Below are 26,021 nucleotides of genomic sequence, written 5' to 3'. Positions count from 1 at the left end.
GATTCACTGAATCCCACGTCTGTGTTCGGGGGGTCGAATGAGTGCCACGTATTTATGCACATGGGGCTTGTATGCCCGTGTATGTTGACATACCTTTGCATCGGACTCTGGTGCTGTTGCAAAGACTTAATCACCCTTACTTGCTTTTCTTGCCCTGAAATGACGGTTCGATGAAATGACAAAAATATCCTCCATTCAAAAGCTGTGAAACGATCGTTCGAGAAAAGGACAAAAAAGTCCTCCATCCAGAAAGTTTGATGTTAACTATTTAAAGTGGAGATGTTCCCTATTCATTAAACTCATGCGCCATCTGCTGTAACAGTAGCTCCCATTATCAACCCAAACTTTGCCTTCGTCTCCAGTCGAGTTTTCCGCCTTGTTTTTTATCTTGTTTTACAACACATTGTCGCCTTCTCGTGCTTGCCTTGTGTTGCAAAACATTCATGTGTCTTCTCTTTATTTTTGCTGTCGTTAGGCATCATGGAAGAAAGCAATGATGCACAAACATTCCAACAAGTGTCAGTAAGGCAGCGTGAGTATCTTTTCATCTCATCATGCTATCGATGAAGAAGGCATGTCGTATGGTGTGCCATTAAGGCATTGTTTGGTTATTGCAGGTAGATCATGTTCTTACGATGGTTGGAAACTTATCGATATTTGTAAGACGCTGGGACCTGTTGACAAGAATGCTTGTTTACAAATGCTAGGAAGGGTCTCTACCCCATCAGGTATCCTACATGAACTCATTATATGCATTGTATCGATTTGTTTGCTATTATGCTCAATTTCTTTCTTATCGATTTGTAATTTATTGTGTGATATATTTATCGACCTTTTAGATAGTATGATTTTGATTGTCGAGTTGTAAGTTATTATGTTGAACTGCCGTATCGATTTTCAATATCTTACAAATCGATATACATGTATTATATGTACTTCTAAGATATTTGTACACAGACTTTGAAAACGTGTGCTTGCAGAAACACATCTTTACTTGCATGTGGGGGGGAGGAAGGGGGGCGATTTTCGCAGGCATGTCGTTGCTCTCTCAGCGACTTCGATTGGACTCGCTTTTGAGCCTAGTGGATGTAATGAGAGCGTTATCGTCAACACACATGTACGACATGTGTATTACAATTGGCATGGTAAGCGACAACTCGATGCTCAGTATAAGCAAACATCAAACCGCACTTGCTTTGATACTGTCATTCATTAAATTGTTGCTTTGACTTGCTTAACCTTATCGGTATCCGTTGTTATATGCATCCTGATTAAATCGTAGTAAACGTATACGCTTGCTAACGCAAATTGATATATTGCTTACAAAACATTTCACTATCTTCTCTTCTTTTTCGTTGCTTGTAGGCATTATGGAAGAAAGCAATGATTCACAAACATTCCAACCAGTGCCATTAAGGCAGCGTGAGTAGCTTTTCATCTCATCATGCTATCGATGAAGAAGGCATGTCGTCTGGTGTGCCATTAAGGCATTGTTTGGTTATTGCAGGTAGATCATGTTCTTACGATGGTTGGAAACTTATTGATATTTGTAAGACGCTGGGACCTGTTGACAAGAATGCTTGTTTACAAATGCTAGGAAGGGCCTCTACCCCATCAGGTATCCTACATGAACTCACTATATGCATTGTATCGAAAAACCCTTGTTTTAGTAACATACTTCCGTTTTTGTGAGATACATTTTTGTTAGTTAATATCGATTTGTTTGCTATTTTGATGCAAACACATATTGATATATTGCTTAAAACATTGTAGAGCTTATCATCAGGTTGTAATAAAGATGATGTAGCTCAATCAATCGAAAGATCTGGAGAATTGAATATCTATACTATTGACGCAACCGAAGAATTGAACATTTGCACTAATGATGCACATGAAAAGAAGGGTGCAGTCATTAGACCCACGCTTGACTTGAATGTTCCAGTAGAAGAAATGCAATTCAATAATGAGGTAGACTACCATGACAGTACGCATAATAAAAGTGTAGGCACCGGGAATGTACATAGAAGTACACTTGACTTGAATGTTACAGTAGAAGAAATGCAAGTCAATAATGAGGCAGATTTTGATGTCAGTACACACAATAAAATCATCGAAACTGGGAATGTACATGGAATTACACTTGACTTTGTTCCTGTAGAAGGAATGCAGTTTAATAATGAGGAAGCTTCATATAAATTTTACAATGATTATGCCTTAAAAGTTGGCTTCAGTGTGAGAAGGTTTTCCTGGTCAAAAAATGCACAGGGTGTCGTGGTTAGAAAGACATATGTTTGTTCCAAACAAGGTTCGAAGAAATCAATGGGAAATCCAACAAGGAGCATGCCAGAATCAAGATGTGGATGTCAAGCGAGAATGGTTTTGAGAAGACATCCGAATGGAAAATTTATCGTGCGTACTTTAATCAGTGATCATAATCATGAGTTATATGCATCATGTATGACTCCTATGCTAAGGTCACATCGTAAAGTAATTGTAGCGCATGCGGCAATGACTGAAATAGCCGATAGCGTCGACATTGCACCAAGGAAGACATACAATTTGTTTACCCGCATGGATGGTGGTCGCGAAAATGTGTCATTCACACCTTTGGATCTAAGAAACCACTTGAGAAGGGAGAAGACAGAAAACATGAAGAACGGAGAAATATGTTCTTTGGTTCATTACTTACAGAATAAATCAAGCAATGAACATGGTTTCTTTAGTGCAATGCAAGTGGACGAAAATGGATATGCTCTAAATATGTTTTGGGCAGATTCAAAGTCAAGAGTGGATTATGAATGCTTCAATGATGTGCTTGTGTTTGATACTACAATAAAGATTAATACTGAACAGTGGCCATTTGTGCAGTTTGTCGGAGTGAACCATCACGCACAGAGTTGTATATTAGGTGGGGCGTTTTTGTATGATCAGACCAAGGAAAGCTCTGAGTGGTTGTTCAGAGTATTCACACAAGCAATGAACGGGAAGCATCCTGAAACTGTACTTACAGATGGTGATCACGCAATTGCGGGTGCAGTGCTTCATGTGTGGTCAGATGCACATCATCGCCTATATTTGCGGCATATATTTCAAAATGCAGCAAGGAACATAGGACACATATTTAATCAGAATACAGGGTTTGACAAAAAGTTTACAAGGTGTGTACTTCATAGCGTAGACGAGGTCACCTTTAAGTCAGATTGGGAGCAAATGATTAAGACATACGACCTTATTGACAGTCTGTGGTTACAAAATTTATATGCAGAAAAAGAGAAGTTGGCATTGGCATATGAAAGACAATACTTTTGTGCAGGTATGATAAGCACACAAAGAGTTGAATCTATGCATGTCACGCTGAAGAAGACCCTGTATTCATGTTTAACAATATTTTATTTCATGGAACAATATGATTTATTTGTAGACGGTCTAAGACAAAGTGAGCTTGAACAAGACGTGAAATGCTTCAATACAGGACCTCTAACTCTTGGCATGAAAATATCGATGCGACCTGCAGGTATGTATACACTTACTGTATTTGAATGGATCAAGAAAGAGGTGTTACATGTCATGAATTGCAAAATAGAAGGACTCGTGCAAACCGAGAATATGCACAAATACCATATTTTATGGCAGGGCGAAAACCATCACGAAAGGCAAGAAGCACATGTCACGTACAATGTTGACAACAGAAGAGTTGAATGTTCGTGCAAAATGTATGAATTCAAAGGTATTCTATGTTGTCATGCATTAAAGGCACTCAATCAAGAGAAGATACAAGAAATACTTGAGTCTTATGTAATGCGAAGATGGAAGAGACGCGCAAAGATTAAAATGCTCGTTATGGACAATGCGAGTAAATCTGGTGTTGACCAGAAGTGCCACATAGCCTCTCGTTACCAACAACTGTGTAGGTCATTCATGCATGTTGCTGATTTGGCATCGAGAAATGAAGAATGCTATGTATCTGTGAGAAAAGCTGCAATGGAGTTACTTGAAAACGTGGAGTCAATTCACCTTAAGTCTGTTGCAGCGAATGAATACCAGTCGAAGATAATGGGATCGAACAGCGTAGGTGAAAATCATGTTTCGCTTGACACTCCCGAGAAGTTGCACCGAAGCGTAAACATTATCTTCAACAAGTCAGTAGTGAACGTTGTTGATTATGATGGACATATTCATGAAGCGAAGGGTATCAAAAGAAAACCTGTCTCTAATCGCAGTCGTCGGAGGTCAAAGGGTGCACTAGAATTGGTTGACAAGAAAAGGACTAAGAAACAACCAACCTGTAATAAAAAACAACAAAGCCCTTCGAATGAACAGGTATGTAAGACATTATATTGCTTCTCATTACGTGAAGGTTGTCAATATCTAACTCGTGTAATGTCCAACATGCAGCAATACCCTACAGAAGTACCAGCAAACGTTGAAACCTTCATTCCTCCTGACCAGATTTTCGGCAAGGATCGCTTTAGTTTTACAAGTCTATTGGTATGTAATCAATGTGGTGAGGAGGTATGTATTTCTTGTGAAACTTAATGCAGTGTCTTATATTTTGTCTATCATGACAGACTCTGATGCATTCGACAGATGGGTATGGGACACATGAATCTCGTGTGGGCTATTAGTGTAGTTATCATGCCTCTTTGCATGACCCGATTTCAACATTGTCGGATTTGTTACGAGTTTATAGTGATTTGTCATCGACGACTTGCGGTCCGTGCTTGTGTTTTTGCTTAAATCGATAAATAGCGATTTGTAGCTTCTGTTGGAAGTCGATTCATGACATCACTGAATGGCGATTTGTGGTTATCGTTGAATAGCGATATGTGTCATCGCAGCATAGTGATATGTGGGTATTGTTCGAATGTCAATCTAAGCGGGCTGAGAAAGGTTGTTCAAGTAAGTTTTTATGGGGCATTGATCAAGGTTGCGATTCATTTTATGATCTGAGTAAGCTATCACCACGCAAATGAAATCTTACTTAGATCATGAAATGAAACGCAACCTTCATCAATGCCCCAAAAAAACTTACTTGAACAACCCTTCGCATCCCGCTTAGATTGACAGTCGAACAATACCCCCAAATCATTATGCTGCGGTGCCAAATATCGTTATTCGACGATAACCGAAAAATCGTCATGAATCGACTTCCAGCAGAAGCCACAAATCGCTATTTATCGATTTAAGCAAAAATACAAGCACGGACCACAAGTCATCGATGACAAATCACTATAAACTTGTAACAAATCCGATAATGTTGAAATCGGGTCATGCAAAGAGGTATGACAACTAAACTAATAGCCCACACGAGATTCCTGTCTAGCTGACACCACAATCGCTTTCCCGCGATAACCACAACTGGCTATGCAGCGATTACGAAGTCTACTTACGCAGCTCCAAGCGATTGCGAGAAATCGAACCTTGCATTTCAACGGCGCCATTCCTGGACGAAGAAAGATCAACCATGGAACAAAGAAGGAATTCCGGTCAATTTACCAACGTTAGTTGGTAAAGCTATGATTGTAAATAAAAGGCGTCGATTCAACTTCTTATGCAGCAATTCTTTCGTGTTCCCAACACCTCCAATTGTTATCTTGTGAAAACTTTTAGCCATATGTTGTAAATAAAAGGCTAATCAATGTGTCGTTTCTCTTCCTCACTTCATTTCTTAATAGGTAAGTAAACCTCTTTGTTTGTTACAGGGTGAACTTTGTTCGCTTTAACAGTGGAAGTGCAAGTGTGAGTGGTACTCCATAATTTCTCACAATCGCTTTGGAGTTTTTAACCTGGGATCAATCAGATCCCTGTGGTTTTTATCAACAAACGTTCATTATCGCTTTATACTAGTATCGTTTAACACCGCAACTCGGTGTTGACTAACACCGTTTACAAAGGCCGAGTATTACAGCACAAATCGCTTTTCGCGATAACCACAACTCGCTATGCAGCGAATATGTAGTTGAATTACGCAATTCCAACCTATGACCATAAATTTTGGATTTGTTGTACATTATTCATTGATCATGTTGGTTGAGCAGTAGATCTTTTGGGTCATAAATAGTCGCACAAGTACTCGACGGTGTGATTATCTTCAACTTCGTGAACCAGCAACAATCAAACCGACGGTTACTTCATAAACCTGGACTCCCCCCCCCCCCCCCCAACGTAGAAAATTGTGGTTGGTGAGGCAGACGAAGACAACTACACGACCAACAATGGCGAATCATGCGTATATTGTCTTCACATCGTCTCCATTTTCAGCAAAATCCGTCTCTTTCAAGCCGTTATTTGCAATTTGTGTTATATACTATGTAATGTAATTTACATATCGTTCATTGCAATGTCCTTATTCATTTCAGTAGAACATCCACCGACGAAGTTGGGCAAAAACTTAGTCAATCACTCGTGGAGGACATCAAACGAATGCGCAAAGAATTCTCAGAATGCAACATGATCAGTAATTTTGTTCGTATGAAACTAGTAGGAGTTGTCTATATACGTAAGTCATGTGTACGTGCGTTAACAACACCATATTTGCTGCAAACAGACTATATCCGATTTCATCAGTTATATTAAAAGCAACGCACCAAGCCAGACTATAAGCATCGTCAGCCCGTATTTCATGGTATATCAGTTGTATTTTATGTTGCTTTTGGTTATTGATTAAGTCTGATTGATTCGTATGTTAACGTTGTTGTTAGCAATGTTTCGGTATGCAGACGATCTTACGCCGTTTTCCATACTCCAGTGGATTTAAAGACGACCTACCTTATTGGGTTAACGGTAATCATTGCAGAGACCTTTTGTCAAGTGAAAAGGTAAGCAAACAAACCTAGAGTGCAAGGTTACAACATGACAGTGCTAACAACATTTTTTCGATCCATTTGCAGATATTGATTCCTACACTCTGGCAATCAGAAAAGCATTGGGTCTTATATGTGATGGATTTACACGAAAAACAACTTTGGTGTTACAATTCGTTGGAAGTTGACAGTGGTTTACGGCTAGACATTTCCCATCTCGTAAGATTCCATCTATATGAGTATCGTGTCCTGTACTGGGGTCATGAATTTACTTTGGGTCGTATTATTCTCAGATCGGTTTCGTCCAAGCCATTTTGAGAGTCGATGTTAGCGAGTGGATCTATCGCACGGCATACCATGCTCCATTACAAGATAATGGTGTTGATTGCGGCGTATTTGTAATAAAGTACATTGAAGCGATATACAATGATGCAGAACCCTGTTTTGACATTGTATGTCATTTCTTGTCCTCTGTTATTAGTGATTAAATTCATGTCTATTGATTCCACATTATAATTTGTTTTTGCAGGTTGATATACCTGGATTCCGCGAAGAACTTTGCCAAATATTGACGTCCTTCCTAATTGTGGAGGCGAAACAAATAGAGCTGTCACGAGGATGTAAAAGGCAGCGACCAGCGGTGCCCAACACGCATGATTGACAGTCTTAGAATTAGATTATGATGTATGCAATGAACGAAGCCTTGTAATGTTCGAAATGATAATAGTCAACATCGTTATGAAATGTTTGATGTGTAAACATCGCCTTATTGCTGACACGCACAAAATGAAAATCGCAGAAAAGACTCCAGATGAATGCGATGAACAAGAGCCAATAATGTCGATTTCGTAATTACAAATAGTACACAGCGATAAGACGGGTTTGCTGTTCAGAAACGGTCGTCTAACGTCAGCTTCACTACTACTACCATGAAATGTTGTGTAAGAATTTGTAAATTTTTTTAATTTCAAACGACTATTTACTTTAATTATGATATTGCATACATATGAAAAAAGTCTACATCGATACAACAACCGCGTCGAAGCGACTATACACTCGATTCAAGAACAAGTCGCTTTTGCAGGAATTGTCGGTTTGTCGGTTCCTTATTCGCAAAGCAAAATGGAACACATCCTTAACCTGTGTAATATGTCATTCAAATATTAATGAAACGTCCTATCACCCTCTGTCAGTTTTCAAATTAATACGACAGTTTTAATAAACAAAGAGCAAATCTCACATAAAATACCCTCCGCATTAATGAATTTGAACAATGGCATGTCAGAGAGCTATTCTCAAAACTAATCAATGTGATGGGATCTAGTAGTTCAAATCACGGTAGCACGTAGCGGGTGGGTTTTATTGTAGAAATATTTTTTGGTCTTATATAAAACCACAACTTTGTTCAAAGCGAACATTACGTGCCTTTGTTACTAGGAATCGCGGTAATCCATTTCCACACTTTTCGTTCACGGATTGCGAGTTATACAATGATTTCAGAACAACAACAAAATATCTTTCGTTGTACAATATTTTAAATTACCGAAGACCAACATTACCAAGATTGGTTAAGCGCATACAACACAAAACTATGTCTCTATACGATTTAGTTTTCGTAGATGTAGCAGTACAACGATTTACATGAGTATGTTGTAATGTTCAAATTATATTTCAACGGAGATAGATTTACAATATTTGTAGTCCTACAAAATTTGCCTACCGGAAGATGAACCCCCGTCAACGTAACCGGGTTAGATGAACCCCCTTCACCGGAACGACCGCTACTCTGAAACCTCCTCCTTGCGAGAGGAAAAGGGCGCGGTGGAGCTCCTGATGGTCACCCTCGGCGTGGAGACCGCGTCCCTCGTCACCGCTGACGACCGCAAATTAAGTGCTCGCGACTGCACCGCCGGCAGCTCCATGTCAGCCAACTCCACCTCTGTCGACTGCTCCTCACCATGTTGCGACTGCACAGCCGTAGTTGGGCGAGAACGGTGATGGTGGAGCTCGTTAGGTTGTAAAGAGAGAGCAATAGATAGGTTTCACATTACATATTTTGTCTCCTGTTCTTTTTGAACTCAATCAAATTTCCGCATATTTCCTCGCATAAATCTGGTATATCTTCCTGCAACAAAAATATGTAATGTGAAACCAATATATAACAGGAATCCCCAATATTAGCGGATGCAAAGTTCATACAGCGATGAAAACAACTTCTTCTCCTTTGTATATTGCTTCAATGTGCTTCATTACAAATATGTCACAATCGAACCCATTAGTTTGTACAGGAGCATCGTTGGCACAAAGCAACATCCACTCGGCAATGTCGACACCCAAATAGTCCTTCAGGAATCCCGCCTGTAATAAAGGGAAAATATAGTATAGTCCGGTCCACCACAAATAGCTACGCTTCACCTATGAGCAGAAGCTTACCAAATGCATAGTGTCACGTTCTACGCCACTGTGGCAGTCCAATGAGTTGTAGCACCATAGTTGTTTTTCCACAAAATTCATCTCGTATAAGACCCAATGTTCTGGAGTTTGCCACAGCGTAGGAAGTAAAATCTGTGAATCAATACAATAATTTATAATTTCATAGACAGATCCTGATGGGGATGTAACGACTAAACCTTGGAGAAGAGGTTTGCTAACTTACCTTATCAAAATTCGCAAAGTCTACGAACTTTTCACCATTGTTTCAACAAGGTAGTGCATCTGCGAATCCACTGGTGTATGGTTTTCGCCGGACGTACATCTATTGCACGAAATAGTAAGGTTTAACCACCAAGAAAAGTGAGTAAGTCATAAAAGCAAATAAAACAATGACAGACCAGACATACCATGGAATAAGGGGTGATGATGCGTACTATATTGCTAGTTGTGTTGCTTTGAATATAATTGACAAAATCATACATTGTCTGGTTGCAAAAATTTACAAACTTCAAAACATACAAACCGAAGACCTAGTAAATGATAGTGGTTGCGTACGTACAAAATTACTGATAGTGTTCCCGTCTGCAAATTCATCTTGCATCTGCTCGATGTCATCTAGGACCTCGTTAGGGAGTTGCCGCCCACCTTTATTTGTGGATGTTGCACTGAGTGCACCATGAGCGTAGTATTCAGAATTCGCCATTCAAATTATTTTCTACAGTAAACAACAAAAGACGAAATACGACATGAAAAGGCAAAATTATACGTCTTAAGCGCTAAAGCTGGTACTGTGGGAGTGGTTGTCTTCTTCGTCAGCGTCGTGGCTGGTCGTATTGCTCCCATCGTGCTCTCCTTTGGCGCCATGACTGGTCGTATTGCTCCAATCGTCCTCTTATTTGGCGTCATGCCTGGTCGTACTGCCCCCATCGTCCTTTTTTTTGGCGCCATGCATGGTCGTATTGCTGCCATAGTCCTCTTCTTCGGCGCCATGCCTAGACGACGATATCGATGTCACCTTTGCAACGCAGATACGGAATCGACGTCGTCAGTCAAATATAAAGGAAACGACCTTTAACATGCCGCCCTTTTTCGAAAACCGCCCGCAAACTAGATGATTGTGTTTTAAATAATTAATAATACATCATTTCACATGTCGCCTTTGCTCGATAAATGCCTGCAAATTAAATGATTGCGTTTTAAATAATACAAAATACGTCTTTTCCCATGTCGCCCTTTTTCGAAAAAACCCGCTAATTAAATTATTTCGTTTTAAATAATTAAAAATCGTTGTTTTGAATACCACCCTTTATCGAAGACAACCCGCAACTTAAATGATTGGGTTTTAAATAATTAAAAAACCGTCGTTTCGACTTCATATTATAACAATGGTTGAATGGGAGATTGACCCGACCCGAACAAACCCGTTTTCCAGGTATGAATAATCTTTGACGATTACTCAATTGATTAACAAACATGGATACAGCGATATATTCATGCCAAATATCGTAGCCGTTGTCAGCTTTTTAACAACGTTCATTGTCGCTTTATACTAGTATCATTTAACACTGCAAATCCTTGTTGACTTACAACGTTTACAAAGGGACAAGTCATTGCTGTTTGCGTTGTTGACCTCATGAATTGAAATCCTCGCAAATGAGCAACTTCTGACAGAGAACAATATCGTACCGATTTTGGTTGGCCGGCATCCTATTGCGTGATTGCAATCTACTTACAGTTTACTTATGATCATCAGTAGCGATTTCGTCGCATCAATCTTCTCTGATAGCTATTCACTGATGTCAATTAAAATGTCAGAACTCGTTAAATTATTGTTCACGGCCTACATCACAAATCCTTTTTGCGATGTATTTTCGAAGGGGAGACAAATATAGCGATTGCTGGGCAGAAATGCTCTATCATAACGATGACGACCTTATTTAATTCAATGCCACGCATTCTGAAGAACAGACATCTATTTCTGATTAAAATTTATTTATTTACGAGATCCATAGACGAAACGTGTCTGTTACATGTAATAATAAAGAATTAAACAATAAAAGAATGTCAAGTTACGACAATTAATTATACAATTACAACAAATAGTTATTGTGATAAAAAAGAATGCCCAGGGTTTATTACTAGGCACTTGACGAATCAGATGAAATATCATACACTTGTCTCTCTGTTTTTATTGGTGGACCCTCTATCCTGGGTGGCCTCTGGATTGCGTGCATCTTACTAAAAAAGCTGGTCATCATCTCCACAACTGAGTTCAATTGTATCACCATATTGCTAACTGCTGTCCTTAATTTCTTATTCTCCCTCTTCATAAGATTGAACCTTGAGGTAGAGACAATGTGCTCTTTTGTAGCAATTGTTCGCTCCTCATCGCGCTTTGTTGCTGAGGGAATCGTTGTTGTAACAAAAGAGAGACGATATTTTGGTTGTAGAGGTTGGGCTGCAACATAAGAGGGGGCAGTAGGGATGCATGGGTTCCCAATTTTATCAATCGACAGATTTCGGCGCATTGGTTCCCAATAGCGTTCAAAATAGAAGGGATCAAATTGTCGTCCGTTACAATCATACGATACGGCAGAGACACCACCCAAGTTCCAAATGAATAATTCATCCATGTAGAGTTCGCGCCAATTCACGTTCCTGCACCCACCACTATTTAACTTTCTTCTCACTTCCAAATGCATATTTGGGATGGACTGGCCTAAGCCAAATTGTAGGAGAACTCAACTATCATGCTGCAACTCGGCTTCATAATTGCAAAACAGCCACAAATTGCGGTCAGACAATCTAGCAACCTCTGCAACAACGTCTTGGTCATCGGCCTCCCCATCTCCATAAGGTCTCCACAAAACCTGTACATTGCTAATTCTTTTTAATAACGAGTGACAAATATATTACAATTTACTTAAGCATGATATGACGACAACAATATGTACTTCGAAAAACATTCTTGTAACGATGATTACTTAATAATGCTAAACATTACAACGATTTATAATACTCAATGATAAGTAAACAATTTTAGAATGTTTACCTCATTCAGTTGCAACCCATCTAAAATAGACTTAGCATTATGCACTGTGACGTTTATTCTAGCCCACCGACTGATTTTTGGAAAACCACAACTTGCAGGGGCAGCACGTGGATGCAATGAGATAATATGTTCACACGCTCAAGCCTAACAAAAATAATATTATTAGTAACACTACAACCTTCAATGAAATTAGTCTACAATTACTAACTATGCAATCAACAAATACCTGAACAAATGGCCAGAATCCCCCAACTGTTTTCGTACCATTACTCGCACGGTAGAGTTGATTGTACAAGTGTGCGAGCATAGCGGCACCCCAGACATAGTTGTCGACTTCGTCTAAGTCTGTCAGGTACTGCAGCCACATGGAACTTATTCTCGAACCAGAACAATCGGAAAATAATGTAAGAGCAAAAAAATAAAGAAGGAAGCTGCGCAACTCTTGGTCAGCTGTTTCATATGCACAAGTAGCACAACGACCTTCCCATTTATTACGGATAAATGACACTTTCATTGATGTGGACTTCATTCCACCAGAAATACATTGACTCCATTCGTCTATCGACATTCCCAAAAGGGCCGTGCATTCTTCCCTTGCATTATAGTTTGAATGTCGTAATAGGACATCATTGTCATCTCACTTAAGGTCAGTGATCCTCGCCACATCTTCTAGAGTCATGGTCATCTCAAAAAGAATCAAACTGAAATGTGTTAGTCTTATCATTCCACTTATTTACCAGGTGGGTCATGATATTCCAGCAAGTTTCAAAATATTGTTGGTCCAAAAGGGCACCGAAGTGCATATTTCGTAATCGGTCCTTCTGATATGCACTCAGCTGACCATACCATGACAGAACTACAGGCCATTGACACCGGCCTCCGAGCTTTTCACCTGGTGCTCTCCTTCTCTTGTGACCTCCCTGTAACAAAAAATAACATATTATTTATACCAATTGTCAATTAGTTTCATTTGTACTTATAAATATTATTCTACTAACGCTATAAATAATATTGGTTGCACACAGACTATCGCAGTAATCGCTATAGATATTAATACCTAACACAGTAATCGTTGTACCAAAATCGCTAAACATATTATTAAATCTTCAAAAAGAGGCCGAATTTATTTACCTTGGTCACTCTGTTCTCCTGTTCTCCCTCCAACCTAGGCCTTTCTGGTGGGTCCACAGTCTCTAACTGCCTTTCAATCTCCATCTCTACCGGCTCCACCATCGCCTGTCTTTCTCTAGCCTTCCTTTTCTCGTACTTCTTCTCCTTCATTATTCTTTCCTTCTTCTTCCTTTCGCTCTCCTTCCTTTCCTCGTCCTCCTTCTCCTTCCTTTTCTCGTGCTCCCTCTCCTTCCTTTCTCTCTCCTTCCTTTCCTCGTCCTCCATCTCCTTCCTTTCTCTCTGTTTTCGCTCCTCCTCCCTCTCCTTCTTTTCTCTCTACTTTCTCTCCTCCTCCTTCTCCTTCCTTTCTCTCGCCTTTCTCGCCTCCTCCTTCTCCTTCCTTTCTCTCGCCTTCTGTGCCTTCTCCTTTCTTTCTCTCTCCTTTTTCGCCTCCTCCTTCCTCTCTCTCTCCTTTTTCTCGTCCTCCTTCTTCTGTCACACTTCCTCCTCCTGCTTCTTCCTCTCTCTTTCCTTTTCTTCCTCCTCCTTCTCCTTCCGCCGCCTTTCTTCCTCCTCCTCCTTCTCCTTCCAGTGCCTTTCTTCCTCCTGCCGCCTTTCTTCCACCTGCTTCTTCTTTTCACTTTCCTTTTCTTCCTCCTTCTCCTTCTCCTTCCGCCGTCTTTCTTCCGCCTGCTTCTTCCTTTCCTTTTCCTTTCGTTCCTCCTTCTCCTTCCGTCGCCTTTCTTCCTCTTCCTCCTTGAAATTTCACTAGAGGGGGGGTGAATAGTGAAATACGATAAAGATCGATAAAATAAAATAATCAGGCAATAAGGCACAACACATAAAACACAAAATTTATACTGGTTCGGTCAGTACCCAGACCTACATCTAGTCCCCAAGCAAACCACTTGAGCTTTCCACTATAACATCCGAGTCACCGCATAAATAGTACAACACCCTCTTCCTCAGAGGTCTTCTTCTCTCAACAGGGAAGGACAACACCTTCTTTCACAGAGGTCTTCTTCTCTCAACAGAGAAGGACAACACCCTCTTTCACAGAGGTCTTCTTCTCTCAACAGAGAAGGGCAACACCCTCTTTCACAGAGGTCTACTTCTTTCAACAAAGAAGGAAAACAGTGAATAACTGCGTTACAATACTTCCTATAGAACCTTCAGAATGATATGAATGCACGAATGAAGGATTCTCAGAATGTTCTGTTTGTCACTCAGAGGATACTCTTTGTCAAAGAGCTGGACTTGACTTTTTCTATTTTCTTTCTTTTCTTTTTTTCTTTCTTTTTCAAGGCTCTCTTTTCAAATAATTAATAGAATTTTTCTCGTTGTAAGCTCACACGTCTATTCCATTCCATTGTTGAATAGTTTATTTTAGTGTGTTTATATAGCTTTAAAAAAGTAGTAGTTACATTTTGAAATCGTAGCCTTTTTGAAATGTGAAATGTTATGTCATTTCAAAAACATCTTTTAGAGAAATTCGAGAATGCCTTTTTCCATAAAAGTAAAATATAGGGTACATTAGTCGTTGTAATATTTTAGGTAATACATATTTTATGTAAAAAGTCTATTTCTTACAATAGTACATTGAATGTTGGATTGTAGTTTTGTCTTTATTCTAATTAATGATTTGAGGTACATAAGTACTTCTTTACTTTAAATGAGTGTAAGTACAATGAGTGCTTTGAGATATTTATTTGTACATAGTCATGTCAAGTGTTTTCTTTATGTTGTGTTTTTCAAAGTCTTTAGAGAGAATGAGGACTACAAGAAGGTCAACATTCTTGAGAAGGATATTAAACAAGGATTTCTTACAGGAGGTATTTAATGCTTGTACAAAAAAAATGATGACTTCAAGTAAGTCGACATTCTATGGGTTTGTAAAAAGGTAACTAGAGTCTTTTCAAAAACCTTTATTATATTTGTTTTCTTTGTGTAGCCGATTTTCATGTTTTGTCTTTTACCCATATTTGAAATCATTTCTTTAAAGAAGGTAACTAGAGTCTTTTCAAAAACATATTATATTTGTTTTCTTTGTGTAACCGATTTTTATGTTTTGTCTTTTACCCATATTTGAAATCATTTCTTTAAAGAAGGTAACTAAAGTCTTTTCAAAAACATATTATATTTGTTTTCTTTGTGTAGCCGATTTTCATGTTTTGTCTTTTTCCTACATTTCTTTTCATGTTGTCTTGTATATAATGTAAGGTACAATTATTACATGTCAAAATACCTTTTTCATAAAGGGTTGTAAGAAGGTACAATTATTAGTTTTCAAAAAGGAGCTTTTTGAAACTATCGTATACTTTTATGATATAGTTTTTATGAATGAGTATGTAATATGCAATATGCATGTTCCTGAAGGTTCTGTTACATATGACTCTAAAGAAGAAAAAAATCTTCATCTTGAGGTAGCCGATTTCTTAAGTTGATCTTTAGGAATGCATGGCTCATCAAGCTTTTTCTTCAAGGAGTATGATTGGACTAGTTGTACTTGAACAGGAAGTCTCCATCCTTTTTGGGTGAGATATCCTTGCATCAAATACTCGTTAGATTTATGGCAAAACATATTCAGTCATAATATAACATTTTTCAAGAGGACATATTATCATATCTTATAAAATCAAATACGACAGTGTATCATATTATGTGACATCAAAACAGAATTTCTCAACATTCTCCCCCTTTTTTATGATGACAAAATATGCTCCCCCTGTCAAAAAGACATTATGCATAGAAATAATAATATGATAAAATATTGAAAAATGTTTAAAGAGAGTATTTCTCCAATAATGGAGACAGGATTTCTCCCCCTTTGTCATAGACAAAAAGGAAGGGATCAGAGTAAGAGAATTATTACAGACCAAAAGTAATTAAAAGTTATTACAGACCAAAAAAAATAAGTTTTATCCTGAAGGTGGAGGATGTTGATGTGTTCGGTTGACTTGATCCGACTGGAGGGTTCGTAGAGTTTGCTGCAACAAGGCTTGATGGCGAAGAATACGATCCTGAGAGCGTTGGACATCCATCAGAGCAGGGAAGTAATTGAAGGTGGATGTTGGATCTTCTTCATCAGAGCCGGGCATGTGCAGGGACCTTAGATTGAAGGTGGTAGCATCGAGGACCTGAGAGGGATGGAGGATAACTTCGTTGTGAAGGGGTACTTTGAAGTATTTGAGAATGGGAGTTATGAAACACCCGAAAAGAAGAGGCTTGAATTTTTGATAACGAATAAAAAGGTCGAAAAGAATGGAGGACCAGTTTATTGGAGTAGAAGAAAAAATTACGTAGATAAGAAGAGAGATTTTTCGTGGAACTAATCCCTTGCGAGGAAGCTTGGGATAGATGTTGTGGAGAAGAATCTGGGCAAGTAATTGAGCATGAGGTTGGAGATTCCTCATGTGCCAGAGAAGTTGGTAGTAGTTGGTGCAGAGAAGAATTTTTCGAAGTACCGATCGTTCGATTGGTACTATGTTGTTGAGGTCGGTGGCGGTGGAAGGTAGGTTTAGAATTCTACCGAGGTCGGAAGCATCGAAAAACATCAGCTTTCCTCGAACTTTACTGGTGATTGTAGTTTGTTCATGATCAGTAGAAAAGTTTGTATAGAATAGTCGAACTAGTTCAGGATAATAGGCAGCGTGGGATGAAGATCCTAGTAGATGTTTGAGTTCGGGGAGATAGTTGTCTAGGTCAAATAACATGAAGTCTTCATAGTGAACTAATTTTCCTTCATGAATGGGTCGAGAGCAAAGTAAGTTGTAGTCATGAAAAAGATCGAGATACCTTAGATCTGCAGCAGTGATTGTAGAGTTTGAGGAAGAAGCCATTGTAAAAGGATGTTGAGAGGGACGAGTTTGAAGGAATGTATGAAGATAGTGAGCTACGAGTGAGATTGGTGAGGAATGAACCAAACGGTTAAATAGAATAGAAAAAATAATTGTGACAATAATTGAATGACAATGAAAGTGAATGATTTTTGGATTGTAGTTTGAATAAGGAAATTCGTGAGTTGTAAGTGAAGGGGTTTGTGAATGACAAATCAAATCAATGGTGGAAGATAGTGTATCATATTGGTATGTAAGTTAAAAAAAGACATAGATTTGAACAAATATACTATGGGAGAGTGTATCGAGTAGTGAGAAATGTCATGAATTGAGTATGGAGTGTCATATTAAGGAGAGTGAAGAAAATAATGGCCTAATAAAACAAACAACTTTTTCTATATGATCTTACTTGATGTGGAAGCATTCCAAATTCGTGAAGAGTGATTTTGGAATAAGACAAACATAAAAGAGAGTGAGAGGCAATAATGTGTTAATTAATAAGTATATATTTTGATATGTGTGGAAAAAGAATGACTAGACATAAAGTTATGATTGATATAAATTATTGTTTATTTGATAACCATATTTTTAAAGAAACTCGAGTTGAGGAAGTTCATAGAGAATAGAGTTAAGTTTTAAATGAGTCACAAACTCGGTTTGACAAGAATGGAGAATCAATTTGTATAAGAGAGGGAAAGTACTAAGGGTACTTAAGAGAATAAAAGTAAAGGACACGGTTTTAATGAGTCTCTATAGGATGAGAGAGTGATGGTCACAGATAAAAAGGAGCTTTGTATAATGTAGAGAGAGAGAAAAAAAATGATACGAATATGTAGAGAAATGAGAAAGGACAACTATTACTTGATTTAGATATGACATAAAGTGGAGTTAAAGTTTTGCTTGAGGACAAGACTTTAATGAGTCTCGATTTTAGAGAGATATAAAATATATGAAAGAGTCATGGTCACGGATGGAAGGTCACTTCATATGAGATAAAGAGAGAAAGAGGTAATAAAAAGGTGGTACAAGTAGTATTAAAAACAATAGAGGACAAGTTGTCGAAAAAGGAGAGTGACTAGTATTATTTCATAAAAGATGCGAAGGATGAAAAGGATGATAATAGATTATACTTAAGCTATGAAATAACTGATGATATAGTAAAAAAAATTATGTGAAATATAATCACTTAAAAAAATAATAAAAAGGTTTTTAAGATTTTTAGAGAAGTATATTGATAAGAGGTTTTGAAAGGGAATATATCACATGAATATAGTCAATGAAGGATAATAATTAAAGTTATGAGGAATATAATATCACATTTGGAGGTCGACTAGCTTATCGTATGAGAGGTTGTCACAAGAAGACAAAAGAGATGAAAGATGTGAACAATGTTATGATAGCTTTTAATATAATTAGTTTTTATGGATATGAGTGAAAGGAGATAGGACAAGAAGTCATTATGAGAGTGTACTTGAAAGATGACAAGTTCAAAGACATAAAGAATGTGTCATGATGAATGTGTTTCTATGAGTATTGAGAGTATACGAAAATATGGAAACATAGTTTGACTTTGAATAACAAAAAATCGATAAGAGGAAAATCCTTTTAAAATAAGATTTTAACAAAACTTATAAGAAGTAATAATCTTAATAAGTGTGATTAATTTATAAGTCACTTAGTTTGCATATTCCGAGTTCTCTTCTAATTCGTGTAAAGTCTTCATGTTTTAATGGTATAGTGAATATGTCTGCTAACTGTTGATTAGTGGGTATGAATTCGAGTTTAATAATGTTGTTTAAGACTTGTTCTCTTAAGAAGTGATGTCTTATTTGAATGTGCTTAGTTCGTGAGTGCAAGATAGGATTTTTAGATAGGTTTATAGCACTAGTATTATCACAGAAAATAGTTGTGTTTTCAAAATTTAAACCAAAATCTTTTAAGGTTTGTTTCATCCAGATGACTTGTGTACAGGCTAGGCTAGCAGCAATGTATTCGGCTTCAGTAGTTGATAAGGATACACAATTTTGTTTCTTACTGAACCATGAAACTAGTGAGTGCCCTAGCATGTGACATGTTCCACTTGTGCTTTTTCTGTCAGATTTACTTCCAGCAAAGTCAGCATCATTGTATGAGATTAAATCAAATGTAGAGGATTTTGAATAGAATAATCCAAAATCAACTGTGTCTTTTAAATATCTCATAATTCTTTTTGCAGCTTTAAGATGTGATTCTTTTGGATTTGACTGAAATCTAGCACACAAGCAAACACTGAACATAATATCTGGACGGCTAGCAGTTAAATAGAAAAGTGATCCTATCATACCTCGGTATACCTTTGTATCAACAGACTTACCATCTTCATCTTTGTCCAAAACAGTAGTAGTGCTCATAGGAGTAGATTTTGAAGCAGTTGAGTTCATGTTGAACCTCTTTAGAAGTTCACGAGCATACTTAGACTGATTGATGAAAACTCCATCCTTGGTTTGCTTAATATGCAGTCCAAGAAAGTAGGTGAGTTCTCCCATCATACTCATTTCAAATTCTTTCTGCATGGACTTAGAAAATCCTTCACAAAGAGTGTTGTTAGATGATCCAAAGATGATATCGTCTACATATATTTGAACAATTAGGGTATGATCATTCACTATTTTTACAAATAATGTAGAGTTTGTTTTGCCTATAGAAAAACCAGTTTTTAATAAGAAGGTTTTAAGTCTATCATACCAAGCACGAGGTGCTTGTTTTAAACCATACAAAGCACGTTTGAGTTTGAAAACATGATCTGGATATTGTTCATTTTCAAATCCTGGAGGTTGTTTTACATAAACTTCTTCATTTGTAAAACTATTTAAAAAAGCACTTTTAACATCCATTTGATATAATTTGAAATCCATATAGCTAGCATATGCTAAAAACATTCTAATAGATTCAAGTCTAGCAACAGGAGCAAATGTTTCATCAAAATCAATACCTTCCTCCTGGTTGTATCCTTGAGCTACTAGTCTTGCCTTATTTCTTATAACATTACCTGTTTCGTCTAGCTTGTTTTTGAAGATCCATCTTGTCCCAATGATTGGATGATCCTTTGGTCTTGGTACAAGATCCCAAACTTCGTTCCTTTGGAATTGATTCAGTTCTTTAGTCATGGCTAGCATCCAGAACTCATCGATGATGGCTTCATCAATCTTCTTTGGTTCAAGTTGAGAACTGAATGTCATATTTGCAATCCGTTCTAGCTGAGCTCTAGTCTGAACCCCCTTTGTCAGTTCTCCCAAAATCTGCTTTTGAGGATGATCTTTGATATCGACAAATGTTCTTTGATGATCATCTTCATTAGACTTAGCTGTGTTATCTAAAAATAAATCTGTACCTTCAACATCATCATCGTTAGTTTGCTTATGAACAGATTGATCAATAGATTCACAGAAACTAACATGCATAGATTCTTCAATAGACTTAGAACTCTTATTGAAAACCATGTATGCTTTACTATGACTTGAATATCCTAAAAATATGCCTTCAATAGATTTAGCATCAAATTTATCTAGGCTATCTTTTGTATTTAGGATAAAGCATTTACAACCAAAGACTTTGAAATAGTCTATCCTTGGAGTTCTGTCATAGAATAGTTCATCGGGAGTTTTGTTTAATAAGGGTCTAATGAGAACTCTATTTGTTATGTAGCATGCAATATTAACAACTTCTGCCCAAAAAGATTTAGCAAGATTATTGTGTTAGAGCATAGTTCTAGCAGATTCGTGAAGGGTTCTATTCTTTCTTTCTACTACACCATTTTGAGGTGCAGCTCTAGGAAAGGCAAAGTTATGAAAAATACCATGCAAGTTACAAAAATTTTCAAAAAGTTCATTTTCAAATTCTCCTCCATGGTCACTACGGATTTTAACAATAGAACAAGATTTTTCATTTTGTAATTTTTTACATAAAATTTCAAATTGACAAAACGTATCACTTTTGTTTTTCAAAAATATTACCCAAGTAAATCTTGAGTAGTCATCTACAATGACAAAAACATATTTATTGTGATTATGACTAGCTACCCTAGAAGGACCAAAAAGATCCAGGTGGAGAAGCTCTAAAGGTCTTTTACTTGAAATGATATTTTTTTATTTGAAAGATGATTTTGACAGTTTTCCTAATTGACATGCATCACAAAAGTAATCCTTTTTAAAAGATAATTTGGGTAACCCACGTACTAACTTATCTTTAGCTAATTTAGACATGTATTTAGAATTGACATGACCCATTCTCATGTGCCATAGATGTTGAGAGTCATTATTAGCTATGAGGCAATGTTCTGTGATGTTTTCTAGGTACAGTTCATATATGTTATTCTTTCTTATACCTTTTAAGATAATATTTTCGTTGGTGTCTGCTATAAGACAAGCATTATGATTAAAGCTAACATTATAACCTGTATCACACATTTGACTAATACTTAGAAGGTTATGTTTTAAGCCTTTAACCAGGAGAACGTCTTTGATAAGAGGTTTATCTATATTTCCAATATTACCAATACCTATTATCAAACCTTTGTTGTTATCTCCAAAGGTGACGGTTCCTCCTTCTTTTTTATGAAGAACAACAAAGAGGTCTGAATGTCCAGTCATGTGTTTTGAACATCCACTGTCTAGAATCCATCTGTTCTTCTTGTTTGGAGCCTGCAAATCATTAAGTAAAATTTCTTTTTGGTACCCAATCGGGTCCTTTTTTGTTAGACTTTGGAACCCATATCCATTTGGATTTGGGTTTGTCTATAGCATTAGAGGAGTTCAAAAAATTAGAATTATAATACTCCTTATTTGGTTCAGAAGAACTTTTCACAAAAGTGGTCTTTTGATTCATACAAGAAGGCTTGTTGAAATGGGAGTAGCCAATACCATTCTTGTAGAAAGAGACTTTTTGAGAGGATAGGAGTTTATCCAAGTTCTCTTTTCCTTTAGTAAACTTGAAAACCGTTTTCATAAGGTTCTCAGTTTTACTTTTTAATTCTGAAATTTCTACTTGCAGATTTTTAGTCTTGGAGCTAGTAGAAGAGATTTCAGAAGTAATAAGAAGATTTTTCTTTTGCAACTCAGAATTTTCAATACTGAGTTTTTCATTTTTCAAGAGAAGCTCTAGATTCTCAGATTTTAACTGTTTATTTTTTAGAATCGTTTTCCTTGATTCTTCAAAAAGTTCCTGAAAAGCATTTTGAAGATCTTCAAAGGAGAAATCAAGAGATTCACTTACAGAGCTTTCTGCCATGAAGCACATGTTGGCGGTTTCTGCTTCATCATCATTTGACTCTTCACTGGTGGATGGTTCTGAATCATCCCATTGAGCATGCAAAGCCTTTTTCTTGAAGAACCTTTTCTTTGGTTCCTCAGTCTTGGATTTTTTTTAAGAAGAGGGCAGTCACGTCTCAGGTGACCTGGCTTATTACACTGGTAGCACATAGAATCTTCTTTTGGGTCTTTTCTTTCTTTGTGCTTATTTGGAAGTCGGTTCCTTCTCATAAAGCGCTGAAATTTTCTGGTAAGTAGCGCAATCTCAGTTTCTTTTTCTGAGTCTTCATCCTCAGAGAGGGCTGGGAAGGCTAGAGTTTTCTTCAAGGGTTGTTCTTCTTCCCTTCTTTGTTTCATGTGGACTTCATAGGCCATAAGATTGCCTATTAAGTCGTCCAGAGTAAGCTTAGATAAATCTTGAGCTTCTTCAATAGCTGTAGTCTTTTTCTCCCAATCAGTTGTGAGAGATCTCAAGATTTTCTTCACCTTTTCTGTCTGGGAATATGTTACACCCAGAGATTTCAGATCATTGGTGATGTTGGTGAATCTGATAAACATCTCTGTGATGGGTTCATCTTTGTTCATTTTGAACAACTCATATTTTTTGACAAAAGATGAGATTTTGGCTTCTTTCACTTTGTTGGTTCCTTCATAAATAACCTCTAAAGAATGCCAAATATCATATGCAGATTCACATATAGATATTCTATTGAATTCGTTCTGATCAATGGCACAATATAAGGCATTCATAGCCTTTGCATTTAGGTTTGCCATTTTTTTTCTTCATCAGACCATAAGTTATAGTCTGCGGATGGAGATGTGTATGAATGCTCAACAATTTTCCATACAGCAAAATCTATGGACTTGAGAAATATAGCCATTCTGCACTTTCAGTATCCATAGTTGGAGTCGTTGAAGAAAGGAGGACGAGATGCGTGTTGACCTTCAATATCACAAGCATAAGAGGTAGATGTCATTTGTGCTGGAAGACTTGTTATGTCGAAACCAGCAAACCTGCTCTGATACCAAATGAAATTCCACTAGAGGGGGGGTGAATAGTGAAATACGATAAAGATCGATAAAATAAAATAATCAAGCAATAAGGCACAACACATAAAACACAGAATTTATACTGGTTCGGTCAGTACCCAGACCTACATCCAGTCCCCAAGCAAACCACTTGAGCTTTCCACTATAACATCCGAGTCACCGGATAAATAGTACAACACCCTCTTCCTCAGAGGTCTTCTTCTATCAACAGAGAATGACAACACCCTCTTTCACAGAGGTCTTCTTCTCTCAACAGAGAAGGGCAACACCCTCTTTCACAGAGGTCTACTTCTTTCAACAAAGAAGAAAAACAGTGAATAACAACGTTACAATACTTCCTATAGAACCTTCAGAATGATATGAATGCACGAATGAAGGATTCTCAGAATGTTCTGTTTGTCACTCAGAGGATACTCTTTGTCAAAGAGCTGGACTTGACTTTATCTCTTTTCTTTCTTTTCTTTTTCTCTTTCTTTTTCAAGGCTCTCTTTTCAAATAATGAATATAATTTTTCTCGTTGTAAGCTCACACGTCTATTCCATTCCATTGTTGAATAGTTTATTTTAGTGTGTTTATATAGCTTTAAAAAAGTAGTCGTTACATTTTAAAATCGTAGCCTTTTTGAAATGTGAAATGTTATGTCATTTCAAAAACATCTTTTAGAGAAATTCGAGAATGCCTTTTTCCATAAAAGTAAAATATAGAGTACACTAGTCGTTGTAATATTTTAGGTAATACATATTTTATGTAAAAAGTCTATTTCTTACAATAGTACATTGAACGTTGGATTGTAGTTTTGTCTTTATTCTAATTAATGATTTGAGGTACATAAGTATTTCTTTACTTTAAATGAGTGTAAGTACAATGAGTGCTTTGAGATATTTATTTGTACATAGTCATGTCAAGTGTTTTCTTTATGTTGTGTTTTTCAAAGTCTTTAGAGAGAATGAGGACTACAAGAAGGTCGACATTCTTGAGAAGGATATTAAACAAGGATTTCTTACAGGAGGTATTTAATGCTTGTACAAAGAGAATGATGACTTCAAGTAAGTCGACATTCTATGGGTTTGTAAAAAGGTAACTAGAGTCTTTTCAAAAACCTTTATTATATTTGTTTTCTTTGTGTAGCCGATTTTCATGTTTTGTCTTTTACCCATATTTGAAATCATTTCTTTAAAGAAGGTAACTAGAGTCTTTTCAAAAACATATTATATTTGTTTTCTTTGTGTAGCCGATTTTTATGTTTTGTCTTTTACCCATATTTGAAATCATTTCTTTAAAGAAGGTAACTAGAGTCTTTTCAAAAACATATTATATTTGTTTTTTTTATGTAGCCGATTTTCATGTTTTGTCTTTTTCCTACATTTCGTTTCATGTTGTCTTGTATATAATGTAAGGTACAATTATTACATGTCAAAATACCTTTTTCATAAAGGGTTATAAGAAGGTACAATTATTAGTTTTCAAAAAGGAGCTTTTTGAAACTATCGTATACTTTTATGATATAGTTTTTATGAATGAGTATGTAATATGCAATATGCATGTTCCTGAAGGTTCTGTTACATATGACTCTAAAGAAGAAAAAAATCTTTATCTTGAGGTAGCCGATTTCTTCAGTTGATCTTTAGGAATGCATGGTTCATCAAGCTTTTTCTTCAAGGAGTATGATTGCACTAGTTGTACTTGAACAGGAAGTCTCCATCCTTTTTGGGTGAGATATCCTTGCATCAAATACTCGTTAGATTTATGGCAAAACATATTCAGTCATAATATAACATTTTTCAAGAGGACATATTATCATATCATATAAAATCAAATACGACAGTGTATCATATTATGTGACATCAAAACAGAATTTCTCAACACTTCTCCTTCTGGCGCCTTTCTTCCTCCTGCCGCCTTTCTTTCACCTGCTTCTTCCTTTCACTTTCCTTTTCTTCCTCCTCCTCCTTCTCCTTCCGCCGCCTTTCTTCCACCTGCCGCCTTTCTTCCGCCTGCCGCCTTTCTTCTTCCTGCTTCTTCCTTTCCCTTTCCTTCTGTTCCTCCTCCTTCTCCTTCCGCCCTCTTTCTTCCTCTTCCAAATAGTGTTTCCTTCTTTCCAGCACTTCCTCCTCCTGCTTCTTCCTTTCTTTTTTCTTTTGTTCCTCCTCCTCCTTCTCCTTCCGTTGCGTTTCTTTCTTCTTCTCATCCTCCTTCTCCTTCCATTGAAATTCCTCCTTATTCATTTGCCTTTGCCTCTCTTCGGCCTCCTTCGGTAGCTTTGCCTTGTTTCACCTTGCTTTATTCTCCAAGATCCCCTTATCCAATTATGCCCTAGCCTCCATCATTACATGGTTAAAATACCTTTCCCTCTCCTCCTCATTCTTTCTTTGCCTTTCCCTAAGCTCTGCCATCTTCCTCCGCCTTCTCTTTTCATTCTCCTCCGTATTTCTTTGCTTTGCCTTCTCTTCGT

Source organism: Nuphar pumila, chromosome 8 (genome assembly GCF_984573655.1).
Source record: "Nuphar pumila chromosome 8, dmNupPumi1.hap1.1, whole genome shotgun sequence".
Taxonomy (NCBI): Eukaryota; Viridiplantae; Streptophyta; class Magnoliopsida; order Nymphaeales; family Nymphaeaceae; genus Nuphar; species Nuphar pumila.
This window is presented reverse-complemented; position numbering follows the sequence as displayed.